This window comes from Drosophila arizonae, chromosome 3 (genome assembly GCF_054131065.1).
Source record: "Drosophila arizonae isolate 15081-1271.41 chromosome 3, UAZ_ARI_1.0, whole genome shotgun sequence".
Taxonomy (NCBI): Eukaryota; Metazoa; Arthropoda; class Insecta; order Diptera; family Drosophilidae; genus Drosophila; species Drosophila arizonae.
This window is the reverse complement of record NC_142923.1, coordinates 9,025,094-9,046,754: the sequence shown is the minus strand read 5'-3', so window position 1 is coordinate 9,046,754 and position 21,661 is coordinate 9,025,094. Positions and strand designations below refer to the sequence as shown.

The window sequence follows — 21,661 nt, the reverse complement described above, 5'->3', positions numbered from 1 at the left end:
TCAATTCCGAGTAAAACTTTTCATGGCAAAAGTTTTGGTCTGTTTTTTTTTTTCCCCCAGTTTTTGTTAACCGTTTTCGATTGTCTCTGTTTTTTGGGTGTATTTTTTTCACGCGCACCTAAACACACGCAACAATTTGGGCGCCTAATTGCGCGCGTAACTGTGGATCAGGTGTGCCCGGGTGAGTGGGCGGGGCGGGTGCTGGGTGCCCATTTACATAAATGTAGAAATAATTAAACATGACACAAAAACAAAAAGTAAAACTTTTCACGTGGCGAGAAATTGTGCGCAATTAGTTGGTTTAAATGCCGCATAAATGTGGCAAGGCCCCTCCTAGAGAGGAGGCAAATCTTGTCAATTGTGCGTCAAATGCAAATACAAAAACACAACAACAAAATGGCGTCCAATTGAGGGAGTCCGCATGCGCATGCGCAACTGTTCCACATGAAATCTGATGTTGCCTAAAAAGAGAAATGACTATAATGAACGGTTCCGACGCACCGACGATCGTAATCTGCGCTTAATATTATTTACAGTAGTAATCTACGCAAGGTGCAGGGCATGCACGGGGCCCGGGACACCCGAAAATGATGAAATGATGAGCCGCATTCCACGGGGCTACCTGAAATAATTGCCAGCCACGTAGCAGCAACACCAACGGGAGCAGCAACAGCAACGGCGGCAACAGCAGCAGCTGCGGAAGGAACAAACTTTGAGTTGGCTGAGCGCTGGCTCTAAGGGAAATAATTTGGCGTTGATTGCCATGTACGCGCTCATGTGGTCAACACCCAAATTTGACACCAAACGCAGCCTTGCTGATCAACGGCCAGTGATAAGCGTGATAAGGGCCCCCAGACACGCCAAAGAAGTAGCCAAATTGTGCTCAAATTGTCTGCCCCTGGATGGATATTATGTTGTAATATGTGAATGTGCAAGGCAGCGACGCGACAGTGACAGCGACAGCTCAAGGGCTGAGACACGGCACGAACCTTGGTATTAAAATGCAGATTATGTGAATTATGCGAGGCAATTATTTTGGGTAATCGTTCCTCTGCTGTTCTTTTGGGTTACATATTATCAGATGCGATGCATGGCCGGGAAATTGCAGAGGACAGGCCTATAAAGTTTTAATATTTAATGTAAATTGTATTTAAATATTTACTTGTAGTGTGAAAGTGTAGACCAGCCTGTAAAACGTTTAAGAATACTTAAGGAAGAGAAAGGGAGAGAATGTCGAAAGAGTATGGAAAGAATTGACAGATCATAGATGCTGAAACCGATATAGAGAGGCCGAAAAACGACTTGGGAAAGTCGCGGACAAAGAAAAAAGTAGAGAGATACCAGGAAGTGAGCATACGGAAGAGAGAGGGACTGGAGACGACTCATTCTTATGAAAGAGACAGAGATTCATAGAAATACTGCGCAAATACAGAGAACGTTGCAAAGCGCATAAGAAAAAGAGAGAGAGAGAGAGAGAGAGATAAGTATGCAGAAATATGCGAGAGATTGAATAAAATACATGAATGAGTGACAGAGAGAGAGAGAGAGAGAGAGAGAGAAGGAGAGATGGAGCAACAGATGCAGAGTGAGCTGGAAAGAGTTGAGATATGAGTGGAGAGAACGGGAAAGAGTTGAGATATGAGTGGAGAGAACGGGAGGTAGTGAGAATTGAGCAACTTAAGAAGGTTAAAGTCAAAAGTTTCCATATCATTCAAATCCAGCTGAGAATTAATTCTATATTATACCATTTTCTTAGTTCACTGGCCCAGAAATGGGAAAAACAAGTAAGCCATATTCTTCCTTCCTCATGTTTACTCATACTCTAGCCAGGGCACGCTCGCCCACAACTCACACGCTAAACACACTCAAAGGATGTCTTCCTCGGCCTAATCACACCCCTCTCCTCCTCCTCCTCTCTCTCTCTCTCTCTCTCTCTCTCTCTCTCTCTCTCTTTCTCTCTGTATTATTGTAACTTACTTTATTTGTGGGCACTTGCTACTTGTTTCATTGAGCAGATATGACCCGTGGGACTTGAGCGGCAGCGGCAGCAATCACAGAGTCTGTCAAAATGGAATGTGGAAACCGCAGCGAACAATAAAAATTCCAAGTTAAAAGCCAAATTGAGCGGGCACAGTAGCCACTGGGTACCGTTAGCGAATGGCTAGAGAGCCTACATGTGCCGTTATTTCTGCTAATTTAGCGGCCAAAGAACAAACGCAGCCCAGCTACAGCAACAGCAACAGGAGAGCGCTAAATAACAACAAGTAAGGAGCCCAACGGGTCAAAGGACCTAAAGGGCCGCAGTCGAGCCGAGAGCAGCCCTAACTCTAGCAATTGCCAGAGGCTGCAGCAGACAATGTGGCAGCAACAACAATAACAACAACAGGATAAGGTCATTAATAAGCCAAAAGCCATAAGTAAATATCCTTAAAGGATATGGGATATGGCCTGAGCTGCTATAAACACGACTTGCTTATGGCCTGGCAATATTTATGCATATTCGCTGCGCATAAAAACTGTTGTATGTGTGCGTGTGTCTATGTGTGTGCCTTTTCTGTATCTTGTTTGCATTGCAGCCTGTCACTGGCGGACAACAGGAGACAAAGCGGCGTCGTTTTGTTTGCACACACAGAGCGCAAACAGAGAGAACGAAATCCGACTTTCAATATGCAGTCTGAAGATGCAGCATCCTGCATCTCTCGGTCCTGGCCGTGGCAACTGTCTCAAGCGGTGCACAGCTGGATCCTGTGGAGACCACATGTTGACATTATTTGCCGTCTTGCCGCTTTGCCGCCTTGCCGCTTGCCACGCTCTGTCCCAGAAACAGGTGTGAAGTGCGGCATGTGGGTGCAGCAGTCACAGCCTCAGCCTTTTGCCCTTCCTCTTCCTCTTCTCTGTTGCTCAGCAAGCAACAACAAACAGAAAACACATTAATTTTAAATATTATTTTGGCAGATTTTTATTCTTTCCGCTCAGTTCTTGTTGTCCTCGAGTTTAATAAATGAAATTTGCAGCGCCTTTGTTCAACGTTTTGTTATTCGCATCGTCGCATCTTTCGACAAATCGAACCCAATTTCGCTGCGTCATTTGACGTTAATTTATTTGCACGAAGAAAAGAATGAAAACATGAAAAAACATATTCGTACAATAAACAACTTAAGCTGTGAAAGGATTAACTCTGAAAGTATCCGTAAACACGAATGAATAAGTAGAAGAATTAATTTCTTATGAAGTTAGCTAAATAAACGAAGTTTAATAGAGAAAAATATATATATATTTTTTTTTTATTTTTTATTTAGTTGAAAGTTTGACTATTAAACAAGTATGAGATTAATGTTATCATTTATTGATTGATAAGATCTAATTTTCATAGTAGAATAATATCTTAGAATGAAACCATATGAGATGAGATATGAGATGTAAGAGTCATTGAACTCTTAGCTCCTGTTTCAATGGAGTTGAGTTAACAGCTTTATAAAATATAAACATTCATCTGTTATATTCCAATAATTAAAAGTAAATAAATTTTAAAATATGCCTATATGAGATATTTAACTGAAAAACTTTTGCAAATGGGCAACAACATTTTAATCTGGATTCTTAGCTTTATATATAGATTACAGTCTCAGCTACATCTTAAACGTAGCTTACAAGTTTTTCATCACTCTCACTTAACTTTATAGTAAAATATACATAAGCATAAGACATATCTTTAACATAACATATGATCTCGCTTGACATATCTTTATAAATGTATCTTTTTACCTCCGCATTCCGCACACATCACATACATCTCATGTATGTGTATGCGTGTGTATGTCTGAGCAAGATTTGTGAATTGTGAAACAATAACAAATGACACTTTTAATCATTGCATATTAACAAAGTTAAACCTTGGCCACGCTGCCTGCCGACCCGCACTCCGTCTACAAATTGTATCTGAAGTATTTTGTAGATAATTGATGGGCGCAGAGCGCGAACTGTGCCGCCTAAAAAATAACTCATTAACTAAATCCGCTTTTAATAAATGCAAAGCAGCAAGCCAAAGTCAAGCAGCCCCATAGGCTGACCGCCCCTCCACAGCAGCCCCGCCCGACCCCTTTGAGGCGCAATCCCATCGACCAGGAAATTAATCAACCTGACGGAACGCGACGTTGTTGATGATATTGGGCGACTGATGCTGACATTGATGCTGCTGCCACAAGCAGCCCAATACAATCAGTCAGCCAGACTCGCAGCCAGACGGCAGCAGCAACCGTATCCAACTGTGCGGCATCAATCTGTGGCTGTGGCAAGAGCCAAAGCCAAAGTCTTGGCTCCAAATGCGCATTTAGCTCAGCTTGTTGCGGCCGAGTGACATGCGTGGAATGTGGCCCCAAAAAATGAAGGAGGAGGAGATGGAGAAGCAGGGGCAGGAGGAGTAACAACGAATGTCTAGAATCAGAAGCGTTGACATGACAACTTGAGATGCACAGCCAAGATAAGCGCCAACAACAACAGCAACACTAACAACGGCAGCCGCATGCCACATGCAACTTTCTAAGCATGTGGCACGAGCATGAAAAACCTTTTTAATGCGCTTTTTCGTTTGTCTTGTCTCGCTGCAAGTACTTACACCAATTGTATTGCCCAACATATTTCTACCTCTGTTGGCTTGAAGTCACGCTGCTGCGCCTGCCCCCTGACCCCTGGACACCCGCTCTTAGCTGCTTTTCACGCATTTCTGTTGTTGACTCGTGCGCTTAATTTTCAACAATTTGTTTTATGAAAATGCAATGCATTTCTAATGAAAATTGCCCTGGGCTGGCTGGTTGCATATCGTTTCGGTATGGGCGCTTTGTCATTGATTGATTGGCTTGTACAAATCTGTATAAGAAACAACCAAACAAGAGCTTTTCACTCTCGTGTCAAGTTAGATATGCCGGTAGATCAGGTGATGTGCGAGGAGATGACCTGTAAATAGATGAGTGAGGTGGAATTTTAGAGATATGTAGAGCGTATAAAATATATAGAAAAAATATTTACAAAAATATAGAATATAAAGAATATAATATGTATATATAAAGGAATTATAATAATACATAATTGTGGACTCAAATATTTAGAATATATGTAAAATATAATATAAATATATTAATATAAATATTGAATACATTGTATCCTATATGAATATTGAATATATTGAACAGTTTTTGAATAAAAACAAGTTCGGGTACATTAAAACATTCAAAGCTCTATTACTATCCAGCTAGAATGTCATATATCTATTTACCATGTCTTCACTCTTGCTCCTCTCCAATCCACTCACATTCTGCTACAATGTCTACCCACATCAGACACTTCAATATTTACAGGGTATACAAAGTGTATAGCAAGTCGTCGTCGTGTTGCGCTTGTAACGCATTTCGTAAGCTCACTTTTGTGGATCTTTGGTCTGGCGTAAATGATGCTGACAACGCATTTGATTAACACGATTAATTGCTGATAAAAATGTCTGACAGTTTGTTGCCGTTGAGGCCTGCAGCCACGCCTCCATCTCCGCCCTCGACTGCTTAACTGAAATGTAAATGAAAGCACAAATAATACGATATGAAAATATGCTCATAAATGCATATTAATTGAAATATAATTTATTTATGCACTGCAGCTCTTCTTCTTCCACCTCTTGCTGTTGCTGCTGTTCGTTTCACTCGTTTCAATTATTTATGAAAAATGCATTTCTCAACGTGCGCCATCGCATAAATTCATCAATTGCAGCTGCAACATTTACTGTCATTTGTCCAGTTCCATCTTGGCCATCAGGCTCCATTGGCTACTGTACTGTAGGTGGCGCCACCCCATGGCGTTTGCCAGCCCGCCGGCTCCAGCGTCCAGCCCAATCTGTGGGCATCAAACGGTGGCAGGCAGCAGCTGTCAACTGTCGCACACGACTTGTCCTTGTCAGTCAATGGCTGCCACACAGCCACAGCCACATTTCCATGCCGCATGCCGCATGCCACATCCTGCTGCCCGATGTCTGCCTGATCCCTGCGAACCTTTTGAGCATTTTCTATATTAAACTTCACATTTTTTGACGTATGCAGCTGCAATTGGTATGCAAATTGCTGGCGGCACGTTAGTCCCACAGCGCAGATTGTGCTGCGCCGCAGATTGCGGCATCTTCATATATGCTCCGGCCACATATTACGTGTGCCGTGAATACCCCGGGGTCTTAAATGACAATAAGATGCGCTGGAATTAAAACTCATTTTTTGGACAGCGGCATAATAATAAATTTAGATCGTTAGCAAAATCGAAAATATGCTGAAAATTATGAAGAGAAATGTTAAAGAAATTCCAAATATTGTATTTTAGAAAATTAATTTGAAATTGAAGTAGTTTTTGAATAACTTGAGGGATTTGTCAATTAGAAATCAAAGTGATTAAATAGGTTAGCTGAAAAGCTTAGATTGAACTCATTTTCTTCGGCTGAAAAGTGCTTCATAATGGAAAATAATGTGAGCTGAATAGGATAGGATGTAGATAGTAACACTATGAGTTTATATTTATTATTACCGATTCTGAATGGTCCTTCAAAAGGTTAACTAGACTTATTTTCCAATCCATTGATACTCATTCCACGCGAATGCGCTTTAATAGATTTACTTTTTCTTTTGTGTACAAAACACACAAAACATTTGTTGTAATTTGTGTTTGGCAAATATTTAATAAAAAAGTATCATAAGTTAATTTTCCCATGTCCTAATGCTCTTTTAAATTATTTTGGTAAGATTATTTAATTTTATACAAAATATATCAACAATTCTACAAAATTTGTATTTTTGAAAACCATGGAAAATTTTACAAATTTAAAACAGTTGAATAGATGTTACTCTATGCTCATCCTTGCTCTGTTTCTCTCTGGGTTCTCCGTTTATGACAGCATCATATAATTTCATATTTGTTAAAGGGATTAGTGTACAAGCGCCTCAAAACAAAACACGCAGCACGCCACACACACACACACACACACAGCTGTAAAGATGCCTTTGAACAATGCATTGGAAGCTGAGAGGCGAGCAAAAACCAATCTTACGCTTAAAAAACAGAAGAAGCCTCGGCTACACTTAGAGACAGAAACACACAGGTCGAGAGGGGCTCGGAGATACAGATACATTACGCACTGGTGAGCCGGATTGAGCTGAGCTGGCAGAGGCAGCGGCAGCGGCCGAGGCAGAGACACATGTGGCATCGTTTTACATTTTGTGAGATGCGTGCAAAGAAAACGAAATGTAAAAATTGAGCATAAAGCGTGCTTAATTGCTAAAGAAAGTTCCATTTCCAATTCGATTCCATTTCCCTGACAGTGCAACGGAGGATCAGCACAGATCAGACGCTGGAGAAGCATACAAAATTGTGGAGAATGACAAAGGACACGCCCATCTCGATCGCAAGTGCGCGAGGCGTGAAGTAGGAAAAATAAAACGAGAAAAGTGTGAAAAACCACACGCATAATTTTTTAGTTCTATGTCATTTCTTTTCTCTTGTTGTTGTTGTTGTTGTTGTTAATCCTATTTTCTAGGTCTGTGGTAATTTTAGTAAAATTAATTGCATTGCACTAAGAAAAAATAGAAAAATTGAAAATGTTCAGCTTCAGTGGCAGCCGCATGAAAATTGATACGAATTGTGTTATCTGTGGATGCGGAAAGAGTTCGAAATGTGTTTTCCAGTGCCAGAAATGAGTTCTAATTGTGTCTAATGTTCTAGATATGCATAATGAGTATGTATGGAAGGATAATAAGTTGTCTAATAATTTTTTAGAAGAGGAGATTGATTTTACTGTTTATGAATATATTCTGTTATGAATTGAAGGTATATTGATGGGACCATGTAACGAAAATTTAAGTTATACATGATGTAAGATGTTATTGAGTCTATTATCATTTTTATCTCTCAGTATTTTGAGGTTTTATACTTATAATCAGTGTGAATTAAATTTGTGGCTATATTATTACTCGATAAGCTAAATAGAATATATTGTAAGTAATTTGTTTATTTATGTCGGTATTCGAAAGATATTCTTATATCACATAATATAAATAAAGAAAATATTCAACAAATTGTTAAAACATATTTGACCGATATCAGTAATTCTTAATTCCATATCTTCAATATATTATACCTATTTAATATAGAAATTTTAAGATTTATCTTTATAAACAATATATTTGTATTGATATATAGTATTAGTTTTTCAATGTTAATTAAAATATCAATATTATATTATCCAATGATCTATAGATATCATCTTGAATAAAATAGATTTAATTAATTGTTAATTCATTTTTATTTGCATTTGTTTTTCCATTTTTTAATTTTCTGACTTAAGAATTACCATTTAATATGAAAATAGTTCTTAATTTATTTTATAAATTATGTATTTCATTTTTGTCTTAACTCAGACTTTCCTCTCATCATAATCGCCCATTATTAGGCTAAATGAAACCGGATTTAATAGTCTTCTTCTTCTCGGGAAGTTACACGCTTTGCAGCCATTTTTGTCGTTTAGGTGGGCTCCCATCGAGCGGGAGGGCGTTGCTTGGCGTTTTCAGCTCTTCAGCTGCTCAGCTTTTTAGCCAGCCTCCTGCTCATTGGCACTGATTCGTTCAGCTGGCCAAAAGTGGCTTATGCTCGTTGTTGTTGTTGTTGTTGTTAACTCGTTTGCCGTTTAAAGTAAACTGGTTTGCAGTTGACTCTTCTTTTGGCCGTGGCATCAGCAGCTCTTTAGCGCTCGTTCCACAAACTTAAGTGTTGGACCAGTCGCCGCTGCCTGCCTGCCTGCCCACCCTCTTGGCAGCCCCCTTGAGGGCTTTGAGCCGAACCAGATTCAACCAACTATATGTACACTTTGAGTGAATCTTTTATGGCACTGCCTACTTTGTCTTCTGACTCTGGAGGGCCGGTTTTCGAAGAGGATCTTGAACAGAATCTTGTTCTGAGTGAAAAGAAAGACTCGAGTTTGGCAAATCTGCGATATGCGCAAAGAACCGACGGCATTTGAAAAACTCTTGGTCAGAATAATGTGGATATATGTGTAGGTTATATGATTATTTTATATATGTATATACATACAGATCTGTAAAGATCCGACTAAATGAAATGTGTAGAAAATTGAACTCCACACAAATTCTTCGTCTTTGGCAAGTCGGTTTTCTTTAGCTTTAAAAATCTATTCGACTTTATAGATGAACCAAAAGTTGTAGGTAATAATGAATGAATGAATGTATAATGACTGAACATGTATAATGAAGAAATAATCATTTTCGTTTTATAGGAATATTGAAATTCGATTCATTCACTAAAGAGAAGACACGCTTAGCCAGATAAATATTATGAAAGGTTCTCTTATTATGTTAAACTGTTTATATCTTCACTACTTCTAACATAAAATTCTCATTGTACTATCTAATAATTCCCTTTGTATGCCCGAAATCCTATACAGAAACATGGGCCATTGTGACGCCTTTGGCCGCTATTTGCATTTGGGGTCTATGCACAAATATGGCCAGCAATTTGCCATGTAAAATCGATAATCATTCACAGCATTCATGTGTAAAGCTTTTGTGGCACGCCCCCAAAACGCCCACACAGGCACACACCTGAGCGAGACGTGTTGTAAACAAAATGATTTGCCATAAAATTATCATAATGCTGCCACGAAATGCGCCAACAACATGTTGTCAACGGCCGGAGTCGCAACGACAATGGAGCGCGAGCAAACACACACATACACACACGTATATATATGTACGTGTAGATATACATGTTTGTGTGTGTGTATAGACATTTACAGCCCAAAATTGACGAGCGGCAAAATGTAATTTCTGTGCCCACTGGCGTTGCTTCTTCTGCTTCCTCTTCTTCGTTTTGTGTAGCTCACAAACACCAATCAAAATGTCCATAAAGTTGATTTTGTTGTTGTTGCTTTACTTAGGGGGAGCCTACACAACTGAACTTTGTGATGCCGAAATTGGTGGCGAGAGCCTAACCCAGCTAACCCCGCAGTTGGCCAAAACACCTCTCAGCTGAGCGCCCAGCTAACCTCCTAACTCACCTCCTAGCTAACCTGTCAGCTCACCTGTAATTCGGAGCCAGAAAGAATTCAAATGCTTCGTGGGCATTGACAGTGAGAGCCGCGGGTCAGTTTTGTAATAAAAGTGATTTTTATTTGATTATATTTTGATTACGCGTTCTGCGTGTCCCCACCACAGCCACGCCCCGAACGGCCCGGACAGAGCGGCCCTAATCGATTTATGTGAGGGCTGTAATTATGCGCAAATGTGAAGAGAAAAATTTACATGCAAATCAGCTCGGAGCTTGGCAATGAGCTTTCGGCTGCCCAGTTGACCAGTTATCGCCATTTCATGCTCTGTTTGAAGTCTGCATATGTGTGAGTGTCGTGTGTGTGTGTATGTTCCCAACACACAGATACACTGAGGTGTGCCGCATGCAACATCAAAGTTAAAATTAAATGCGCGGTAATTTGGCAAAAGGCTCAAAGGATGCCGTTGCCGACGTGAAGATGGCCAAAGAGAAGGTGGCAGGGGGGTTGAGGTTGTTTAGGGGGCTGCATGAGGAAGTGCTGTGGCGATTGCCTTTGCCATTTGCCGACGAGCGTGTGTTTCGCACAGGTTTTCTTGCGCTGCGCCAGCAAATTGTGTTTTGATTGAAGTACGAGCTGGAGCGAGGGGCGATGCAAGAGTTGGTGTCGAGTGTGTGCCGAACAAAAGTGGAGCGAAATTGTTGCATAAAACTTCATTTGATAATTTAAATTATGCGTTGCATTCGCCGGCCAATTTGCGGTCAACAATTTTGATAACTTTGTTGCAAGAGCCCAAAAAATAAGAAGAGGCTGAAGTTAAGAAATGAAAAAAGCTACGAATTCAGTTGGAATATTAAACTGAAAAAGTTCAAGTAAATCAAATAAAGAGCAGAGCTGAACTAAATACAGCAAATATATATATTTAAATTATATACAAAAAATATTTTTTTTTCTATATATTTTCAAAGCTTTTTTCTAGATTAGAGAAATGAAATATATCTTAGAATAGACTCTATTATTTAATGTATTTTATTATTTATCATCTGTATACATCTTGTAAGTGAAATATCCCTTTTATATAGTTTATAGATAACTCAATAATGTAGTTGAATCGGCTTTCGACACAACAATTCCCAATCGGGTGTTGCGTGCTCTTTGAGCCAATCATTGACATCAGTCAGACCGCAAAATGTGCTGCAGGGTTGAGTGCAAAGCAATCAGCAAGTAGAGCTGCCGACAGGGTTGCCACACTTAACAAAGTTGTCACTGGCAGGCAAGGCATTGCCCAATGTGGAAGGATTACGGCACGCGTTGGTTGTGCGGTTGGGATTTACCTAACAATCTTGTCAGGGAAAATATTTGTAGAGGGCAAAATTGTATTTAATTTTTCAAATTACTCAAATAAATTTCAGTGTGTAACTTTGAGAATACATAAAATTATTTTTCTATAAAAATATATATTTATAGTTTTCAATTACAAATTAAATAGATCATAATTTTAAAATAATATTTTAAATATGCAGATTTGCATTCATATTAAAATATATAAAGATATAAATTAAAAGAAAACAGCTAAACTCATGTACAATATGGTAGTTTTTAGAGATCTTAATAGCTAGATAGTTAGATCAATAAATTCAATTTGAACTCAAATATTTATCGAAAGACTTGTAAAAAAAAAGTCTTGAAAATATGTTCCAATATGCCTTCTGCAAGTTCTTTCTCATTTGATGAGTAAAATTGATCACAATTCCTTTGACATTATTTCATTTTCATATCAGTTCATCATTTATATTCAGAAATTGTATTAAGCAAGTTCTAAGCTAGGCTTAAATTCAATAAGTCTACATCTACCATCGCCATTCACATTCTGGTCAGCAATATCAAAGTCTTCATAGGCCAACGCTTTGTGGCAAATGCCTCAGTTAAGCCGCTCTGTAATGCCCGTAATACCCATTACCCCATCCTTGTCTGGTCTGTCAGCTTAGGCAAAGTGCGTTCGTCATGCGATTTGTGCATTTGGCTAATAAATGCGTTAATCTAGACTAGACGCCTAACTAACTAACTGACGGGCAGCTAGTCAGAGGACCACACCGCGTTCTCCATTAGAGTGGAGAGTGGAGGGGCAGCTCTCGGCTGTCAGGTTAAATGGCCGCCCAAAGGCCATTGGAGCTGCATGGGAAGTGTGTGCGAGGACTCCCCGAGGTGTGAAATCAACGTAACTGAGCAGCCATGCAATGGACGCGGAGAATGCGGCCAGTGGCCAGGACTGAACTCTTCATATAATGTCCTGTTGTGCAACATTTTATACAAATGATTTAGCATTTGCCCCGAGCTGCTGTGAGCAGTTGCTGCTGTTGTTGTTGTTGCAGTTGTAGTTGCTGTTGCAACTTGGAGCTTGCTGCTTATATATACACATAAAATCGTGTGACATATCCGCAATTTTTTAAGCCGCGTTCAAGTGTCAAAATCGACGCCCACCCGCTGAGACGCCCAACTGCTGGCAGTTCGCTGGAAGCAGTGCTACACAGTTGCCAGCCTCATTGTGCGAATGTGTGTGCGAGTGTGCGTGTGGGTGTGCTTTGGCTGCTGCATTCAGATTCGTGGAATCAAGCGATGACAAAAGCTTTCAGTATTCTCTCGCCTCCCGGCTCAGCCTCCATTGAGTATTTTTCGTATTTTGTTTTTGTTTCATGTTTTTCCATTTCGAAATTTATTTCTAATAATTTGTCTGCGAATTCAGCGGCCGAAAATTGCCCACGAGCAACTAATTGCTGTCGATTAAGTAGCGCCCGCTGACAACTTATTTATGATTATATAATTTTATGCCATTTATCGGGCTAGACCGTCAACTACGGCCCATTATCTGTCTGGCTCTCTAAATGCGTTAATGAATTATGGCTGATATTTGCATATTGGTAATATAATTGCCGTTGTTGCTTTCAATTTGATGTGATCGCATTTCCTGTTTTGATTTGAAATTTTTATTAATATTCTGATTTAATTCTTTGTTTTTATCTAGATAATTTTAGAATTGGCAAAACTTTGTTTTAATCTTACAAATTTATCTTTTATTTATTTTGTTATATTTTTCAATATTAATAAACATTTAATAACAAAAAATTTTTTAAATATATATATTAAAAACAAAAATTCAGCTGGCTAAAAAAAAAATAAATAAAATTTTTTATAATTAAATTAATAGGAATTTTATGAATGGTCTGCTTTATTATAATTGAATTATAACTATTTATATTATTTTTTTTATTATTAATTTGCATTCAATTAAAAAAAATATATTTTTTAAACCTCGAACTTCAACTTGGAAAAAAAAATATTAAAATTTTTAATAACTGAAATATAAATAAATTAATTTGCCTTTTATGAATTATCTGCTTTATTATAATTGAATTATTATTATTTAATTTATTTATTTTTTTTATTATTAGTTTGCATTCATTTAAAAATAAAATAATATTTTTTTAAATTTTAATTCAACTAGGTAAAAAAAAATATTAAAATTTTTTATAATTGAATTATAATTAAATTAATTGGCATATATGAATTCCCTGCTTTAATTGTAAGTCAAATCTCTCTCCAGGCAGGCCAACCAATTGGCCAATGCTTAACTTTGTGTGGCCCTGCAGACAGCCAAAGCTGGCTCCGCTAGACTTGGCTTGGGCATCCTGCCAGGCCTTGGCCAGGTGTGCGGCTCAGTTTGTTGTGAGGGCGGGCTGGAGCGGTGCAGCTGGAGCGCACGCAGAAGCAGCCACAGCGACAGGCTTCAGCTCGCTCGAGAGTCTTGGCGGTTGCGGCTGTGGCTGCTGGGAATTCTTTTGTTCTATGCCGTCAACACTAAATACTCACGTCAGCCAATAAATCCACTTCAACTGTGGCAAGTCGCAATCTTCAACGCCAGATCGCCAGATTGAGATCGAGTGAGAGAGACAGAGAGAGATGTGAGCCACGCTCTCTCAGTCGCTCTCCCTCCCTCTCTCTGTTTCTCTCTCTCTCTCTCCCTGGCTTTTCGCACAGATTCCGCCAGCCGGTTGGGCAGCTTTTGTCCGGTTCCCTTTAGGTGTCAAAAGCAATAAAACGCCGGCCTGTAATCAACGCGATCCTAAATAGGTGTACAAATTACACCAAAGTCCTTAATTATAGCGAAACCGCCAGAGACTCTAAACCACAAAACGCTTTTATCACGGGCGCAACAGTGGTGCTGGTGATGCTGACTTTCAGTCTGCGGTTGTTCACTATGCTTCTTCTTATTTACACTCGCCGTATTTCGACTATGCTGTGCATGTGCATGTGTGTGTGTGTGTGTGTGTGTTTGTGTGTGATCTCATAGTAAGCTCGCAACTATTAAGAATTTGGCACGGTCCCAAGGCGCTGCTGCTGCTGCCGTGGCATATAACTTACACCCAGATCGATCAGCGCAATTGGTGTAAATGTACTTTGCTACAACAACAAAAACAACAACACTAACAACAGCAAACAGGGCACAACACTTGGCGCTGTGGCTGCCCCTTTGCAATGCCGCACGTTCGTGCTGCGAAAATTACATTTGATCGATTTGATCGGCGCTACAAGATCAAAGGAAATGAAAGACGACGACGACGACTGAGATGAGGCTGAGGATGAGGTCGGCCTTAGCTGGCGTTGAGTGTTTAGCAATTGCAATATTCCAGTCGGAAAGGGTATAAAAACGTTTCGCATTTGAGCTTTTTCTCAAAGGATTCCTGCACTAAGAACTGTGTTTCACTAAATCTTGTTGGGTCTTGTGCGTACCCTAAACATTATTATTAGCTTCAATATTGGCCTAGGAATGGCCCATTTAATAAGAGCCGCAAAGGTGAACTTTGACCAAGCGAAGATCGGCCTATGGTCCTTTGCCATAGTTTTTTACAAAACTATGAATTGACAGCCAGCAGTTGGTCAGATAAGGATGATGCGAGATTGTATATTTACTTATGATATAAATATTGTATACAAATATTTGTGTTTTGTAAATTTATAAAAAAGAATACAAAAATTATATTAAAATAAAAAAAATAAAAATAAATAAAATATTATGATAAACTTTAATTTTATAATTTTTTTAAATATTTTATTTATTTATTTTTATTTATTATTATTTTTATTATTGTATTTATTTTTTTTTTTTTTTTCAATAATATTTGTGCTAAAAACATTTTTAAGCAACGAAACAAAAATCAAGAAATCTTTTTAAAACGGGAAATTTAAATATATAAAAAATAATTTTAAAAATTAAAATAAAAGTTTTTGGTATTCAGCAAAATTTTAAATTTTAAATAAATATTTATTTAAAAATTAAAATAAAAGTTTTTATTATTCAACGAAAACAAAGTTCCAGTTTAATTTCTAAGCTATGTTATATTATTTTTACGATATAAATAATAATAATAATTAAAATAATTTTTTTGTCTCAATTATTCTTCATTTTGTTCTAAACTATATTAAAAGTTGGCCAAATTTTTTGAATACAAAATATATTATTATGAATGGTATAAATATATACAATATTTTCAATATATTTTTCGCAAGAGAGTAGAGTACATTTGATTCGGCTATGATTTCCTCTTATTGATAGCCCTCTCAGCACTTAGGATCTGCCCGTTTTCCTTTCCATTTCCTTGCTCAAAGTGTGAAATTTGCATAGCCCGGCCCAGGCGATGGGGTGGCTGCAGTTGAAGCTCGACTTGGATCGCTCGACTTGTGGCATAGGGCAGCTGCTTGAGCTTTAGCCCTGAGCCAAAACGTTTTAACTGCGACCGCTCAGCCTTAGCGCTTAGTTGGTAGCCCAACGAGCCGTGGCCCATGCTCAGCCAGTTCAGTTCAGCTAGTTCAGCTAGTTGGCCCGATGCTGGCAGAGCATCCCCCCCTCCCCCTCCCGCTCCCCTTTGGCAACGCAGATACGACGATAGTTGGATTTTCGTAACGGTAAGCGAGGGAAATTCAGCACGCACGACAGCGCTGAGGAAAATACGTAAACTAACTGTGACCATAACTTATGCGCAAAACTCGCAAAAATTATTCGATTTGGCGGCGTAAAAAATGCAGCTACCCAATAATTGTGGGGATGGCCAAAAGAAAATATAATCAGCAGCTGGCCAAGACAGACCAAAACCCAGACGAAGACGAAGACCCACACCAGACATAGTCATAGGCCGTCCGTCACAGTCGGGTCTACTGCAGAAGCTGTGAAAGTCGCGGCGAAAGAGTAGCAAATCCTTTTCTTTTTACAAAATTGAATACTACTTAAGCAACATGACTGCGGCACGTAGCCGGGCAATGTGTAATTTTTGCCAGTGAATTGATATTTATTTTCTCTCGTTTTTGGCCAGCGCACATGACGTACGACGAGTAGTCAGCAAATAGGAGTAATTGGTCAAATGGTGGGAAAATTCCACTGCATCTCTATGTTTGCACACCACCTCCCTCTCTCCATCTCCCTCCTGCCGCTCTCTCTCTCTCTCTCAGTGCGCTTGCAAGTTGTCTAATTGAAATTCCCATGCACTCTCTAATGGCCAGCCCAGCTGGCACAGCCAGAATCTGAGCCAGAGTCACACACAATCCAAAAGCTGGCCGAGCACAATTTAAGCCAAATCACAGCACGCACACGCACACGCACACGCACTCCTGCTCCTCCATTGGCATTGCAAAAGAGCTGCTTGTTGTTTCCCACTTGGGTTACAGGACAACTGGCTGGCGCAGCATCCATTTTGGTTGATTTTAATTGTCCAGTGCAGTGCTGCACAATGCTCCTCCTCCTCCTTCTCCTTCTGCCCTCGCCTCGCTGCGATTACGCAATTGTTCTCATGTGACCCATGGCAATCAGTTGGCTGTCTCTGTGCCCATTGCCATTTTTAATGCTGCTAACGAAATTTAATTGGCCTCTAAATGATTTTAATTGTGCCACTGATGTCGGCCATAAGTTACAGCGCAACGCAAATTGCCAACAATTGTTTCAACAATTTTGATTCTCAAATGCAGATTAAGCCCAGTCGCACATTTGAAATTATTTAACAATTCTAGATAAAAGCGTGAATATAAATATATAAATATATGCATTTTTTTATTTTATTTTTTATTTTAAATTATGAAACGTAGACAGATTTGAATTTGATAAGGAGTAGTGGGACATGCTTTACAGCAATGCCAGCATGACCAATCGAACTTAATGTCTAACAGCACTGCGAATCGAACAATCTAAGCAATCTCTAGATAGAGAACTCCTAGCAGAAGGACTTGCAGAACTGTGAGACACGGAGTAAACTAGCCTATAAAGTATTCTGAAAGAAAGCCATCTTAGATTAGAAGTACTAGAAATTACTCAATCTCACATTCTTTGAGCCGTAGCTGAGCAGCTTTTCTATATTATAATTCAATGAGTTACATATGAGCTTGATTGCTTCCTTAACATCCAATTCCTCTTATATGATTTTACTCATATCAAGCAATCTTTCTCTCGACTCATGCTCGCTTGAGAGCTTAGTTCTGTTTGGCACATCCGCTTTCATTTCACAGTCTCTTGCTGTCATTGTCATTCTCTGGCATTCGTCATCACTTGAATTCGTTGCTCGCCTTTTGGTCTCTTCGCACATCAGCATTAAATCAAATGAGCCGTGGCCAAAGAGCAACAGCACCAGCCGCAGCATGAGCGACAACAGCAACAACAACAACAACGAATGCTGATGACGACGACCCAGTTTCGCCTGGCAAATTAATAACCTTTCACCTGAGTTTTAATTTAAATGCCCGCCCCTCAACTTAGCCGCCTAACCGTAACATTGTCCACTGCCCAGCATTGACTTGAGCTCTCCGAGCCCACCCTGACAGCAGAGCTGAGCTGGGCAGAGCAGATCCGAGTGGAACCTTCGTCAAGCGTTTCGCTCGCTTTTCGGCTGACATTTCAAATTTTGCAAATGTCAAAAATGTCGTTCCGTTGATGCCCCTCATTTGTCTTGAAATTCGCCATAGCCCGAGTCGCACTTTTTAACACTTTTCACTTAGACCCCGGCAACAACTCCCAGTGGCCGCCGGCCAAATGCGCTCTGCCTGCTGCATCTGAGCAAACGATGTGCCGACTTGAAGTCGTCTCGCAGTCATCTGCGACTCCTGATGACCGATGCCACAGCACGGGAGTTGCACATGGAGCTCACTTTCTTGCCATTGCTAAATAATTTCACAGTCTATCAATTAGCGGCCAGAGCGCGTCAGCAGTTAGCGACAGTGGAGTCAAAAGGGCGAGGAGTGAACTCTAAATGCATACAGGTAAGAGTTGCTGATAAAAGTGATATGAAATGATTTTTAAGTAAGAGAAACTTCTGTCAAATATATTCAAGTAATAAAATACTTCTCATATGGTGAAAGAGTTTGCATAAGGCTAAAATTGAACGACTTTCAAGTAAAATGAACAAGATAATATAAGCCAAGTAGCTATAGACATTAACTTGCAGAATAGTAGGTATATGAATGAAGTAAGCATGATATCCATAATATATTTATGCAATATATTGGGATACCTAATTGAGTGAGGTATACAACTAATCGGAAAAAAATTTATAAGCAATACTTTTACTAGATAAATGTTATGTTTATAGCTAATCTTCCTTGTAACCATTTTGAGATAAAGTAAAAATAATTTACAAGTAATACAAACCGATTGGCAATGGAGAACAGCTTAATGATTAATGGAGTAGGAAAATGTGTCGTTCACTGTGTAAGCTGGGAGGCTTGGCCAGAATATGTTTGAACTGCAGTAGAATCCGATTATAACAACGCTCAAGGGACCGTCGTTATATTCGGTAGACGCTAAAATTGAAGTTTTCTCATATAAGTTTGGGTGGGCACCAGAATTTAGTCGCGGCAACCGTACGGGCGCTATAAGCGGAGTCGTTATAACCGGATATAAATATGTACAGTAGTTAAACAACAAAGCCATTGATCAAATCCTGATTTCCTAAATGTTTCAGGCTATAACAACTGAATAATAGAACATGTTACTTGAGTGAGTGAGCTATCTCAAAACAGGAAAACCTGTTGATAAAAATCTAAATTTTTAATAAACAATTAATTCAAGAGATTAGCTGAAAGTTGTGGTGCCCACTGTGCAAGCTAGTAGGCCATTTTTCATGCTCATACAGCAGCATCAGCATCAGCGACAACAACAACAATCGCAGTCGCCGTCGCAGTCTGGCTGAAGACATTCGACTGACTGTAGAAGAACGTGAAGAGACTGAAGACTGAAGACTGAAGACAGGCTCTTATGACCTTAGGGGCTGGCAAAAGGTGGTCTCGCTGATTGTTTACGTCTGCGCTACTCATAAAATTTCAATTAATCTGCGTGTCACTGTGCAAGAGCAGCAGCAACAACAATAGTACACTTAGAGAAACCCAGGGGAATAAAACTGCCAACTTAGTCTTAGTCTGGGATTAAAAGAGCCAAGAAGAATGCTGCCAACATAATTTCAGAATATTGTAGAGCCTCTTCTGCAATATTTTGTATTACATACGTTTTTTCTCTCCGTGTACAGTTGTGTGTAGTTGTAGCCTATGCTAAATGACAGCGCCTGCGTATTTAATGAAATGCGCAGATCCAACGACATCAGGTTGGCTCTGTATTAATAACGACTTTTCAGACTTTTGAGATTTGTCTCTGTTGCTCTTAACGTGAAACACCCGATACGAATCTACAGAGAAAACTCTCAGGCAGCTTCAAGCTCTCGATAGTTGCGCACAAATTAATCTTCTTCAAATTAGCATCTTGATTAGCCAATGAAATGTGTAACCCCATACCCCCATGCCCGAATGGCTGCAGGGTAAGTCAAGGCACACACACTCACTCACACGCACATCAAATCAACTGATGATCATTGATCATTTTTGTTGTTGCTCTCTCTCTCTCTCTCTCTCTTTCTGTCTTACTCTCTCCTGTTCTCTTTCTCTTGCCTGCCTTGCTGCTGTTGATGTGATTACAATAATTAATCTTGCTCGAGATTATGTTTTTTTTTTGTTTTTGTTTTTGTTGTTATTTCTCCCAACAGCAACTGTTGCCGATGTGTAGATCATTCCACGTTTGGGTTCGCTTTCTGAGGTTTTGCTCGGGCTTAGCTGCTGTTTGTTTGTTGATTTCTTTCTGTTCTCTTTCATTTTCGAAGGCGCCTGGCGTCAAATTAAGTGTTTGTGTCGCTTGCCATTAATCAAAACATATCACAAATTTCGATATGAAAAAGTGTTTTGTATTAAAGCCACAACTAACTACAACTTGTTCCATGTCGTGTTCATTTCATCTGTGTGTGTGTGTTCAGTTGCTTATACACATGTGTAAATCTACACTGTCTCGAAGGGTATTTCCATTGGGTCATGATATGTGTAACAGTAGATATTTGTAGTGCGATGATATGCATAGATATTTTCGATAAGAATGTTTACAGGAATTCATTAGGCTGTTATATGATTCTGTTTTTATGAATTCTATATATAATATGCATTGACCAGGAAATACTTGAATGACAATTGGATCCATATATTGAATTAGTTGGACTAAAAGCTGATATAATGAAATCCTGATGACTCCTGAGAACTCTCCCGCTTTGCTAGTGCATTACGATATCAATACTTTCCATCACACAAAGTTCTTTAAAATAAGTAAAATATAAATATCAAAGGGTTTTATATGATTTCAAGTTATCAAGATTTATCTAAGATATATATTAAATACAAATATCATCTATAGCTATTCAAATTTGAGTTCCTACAAACTCTTTTGCTCCCATCGGAAGCAACTCCCGCATAAAAGTTCTTCTAAGGGTATCAAAACTTCGGTGACTCAGTAAAAGTTGTTCTGCCTTGTTTACATTTATTTGATGCCTTTTCCTGGTCTGAAAATGTCACCTGCTGTGCCAAACACCACACACATGTTGTGGCAGTTGTGGATGCTGATTGCCATTGTTGTTGTTGCTGTTGCTGTTGTTGCATTTGTTGCAGTTGCGCGCTTCCTGGCGCTGGTTGTTGCTGCTGCTGCACTCACCTTGGCTGTTGTTGTTGGTCTGGTCTGGCTGTTTGATGAATGATGAACAGGGTCTGAGAGCGAGTTGTCTGTTGCCTTCATTTGAATTTATTTTCAGTTAACATGCAGCTGTCCATCTTCGACTATCTCTGTGGCTATTCGGTAGCCGATGCGAGAAAGTGGCATTAATCAATTTGGTATTTTTCGGGCTGCAGTTGCAGCAAACGCAACGCATTGCAAATCAGCAGGAAAATTTATTAACTGCCTAATTGTAAGCAAATTTGACAGGCGGCTGGCCATAAACCTGACTGCGATGGAGCCACACAAAAACTGTTTTACATGTGCGGCAACTTGTTTGCCGGCTTATCGGGCTAAAAATATTGTTGCTGCAACGGCAACAACAATGTCAGCATATTCAGCAATCAAGTGACAGCGGCTAAAGCCAATTATCTATAATAAAATACAGCAACAACAACAGCAGCAGCAACAACTATGCAACCCGTTTGCGACCAGTTGCTGTTTTCAACACTTTGCAACCAAAATGTGAC

At 39.4% G+C, this 21,661-nt stretch overlaps 1 long non-coding RNA gene across 1 annotated transcript in view; it reads left to right on the top strand.

Moving 5' to 3' along the window:
• LOC149269641 (uncharacterized) overlaps nt 1–21,661 on the top strand; it is an 89,743-nt gene that overhangs the window by 47,874 nt on the left and 20,208 nt on the right. The window lies entirely within an intron of this gene.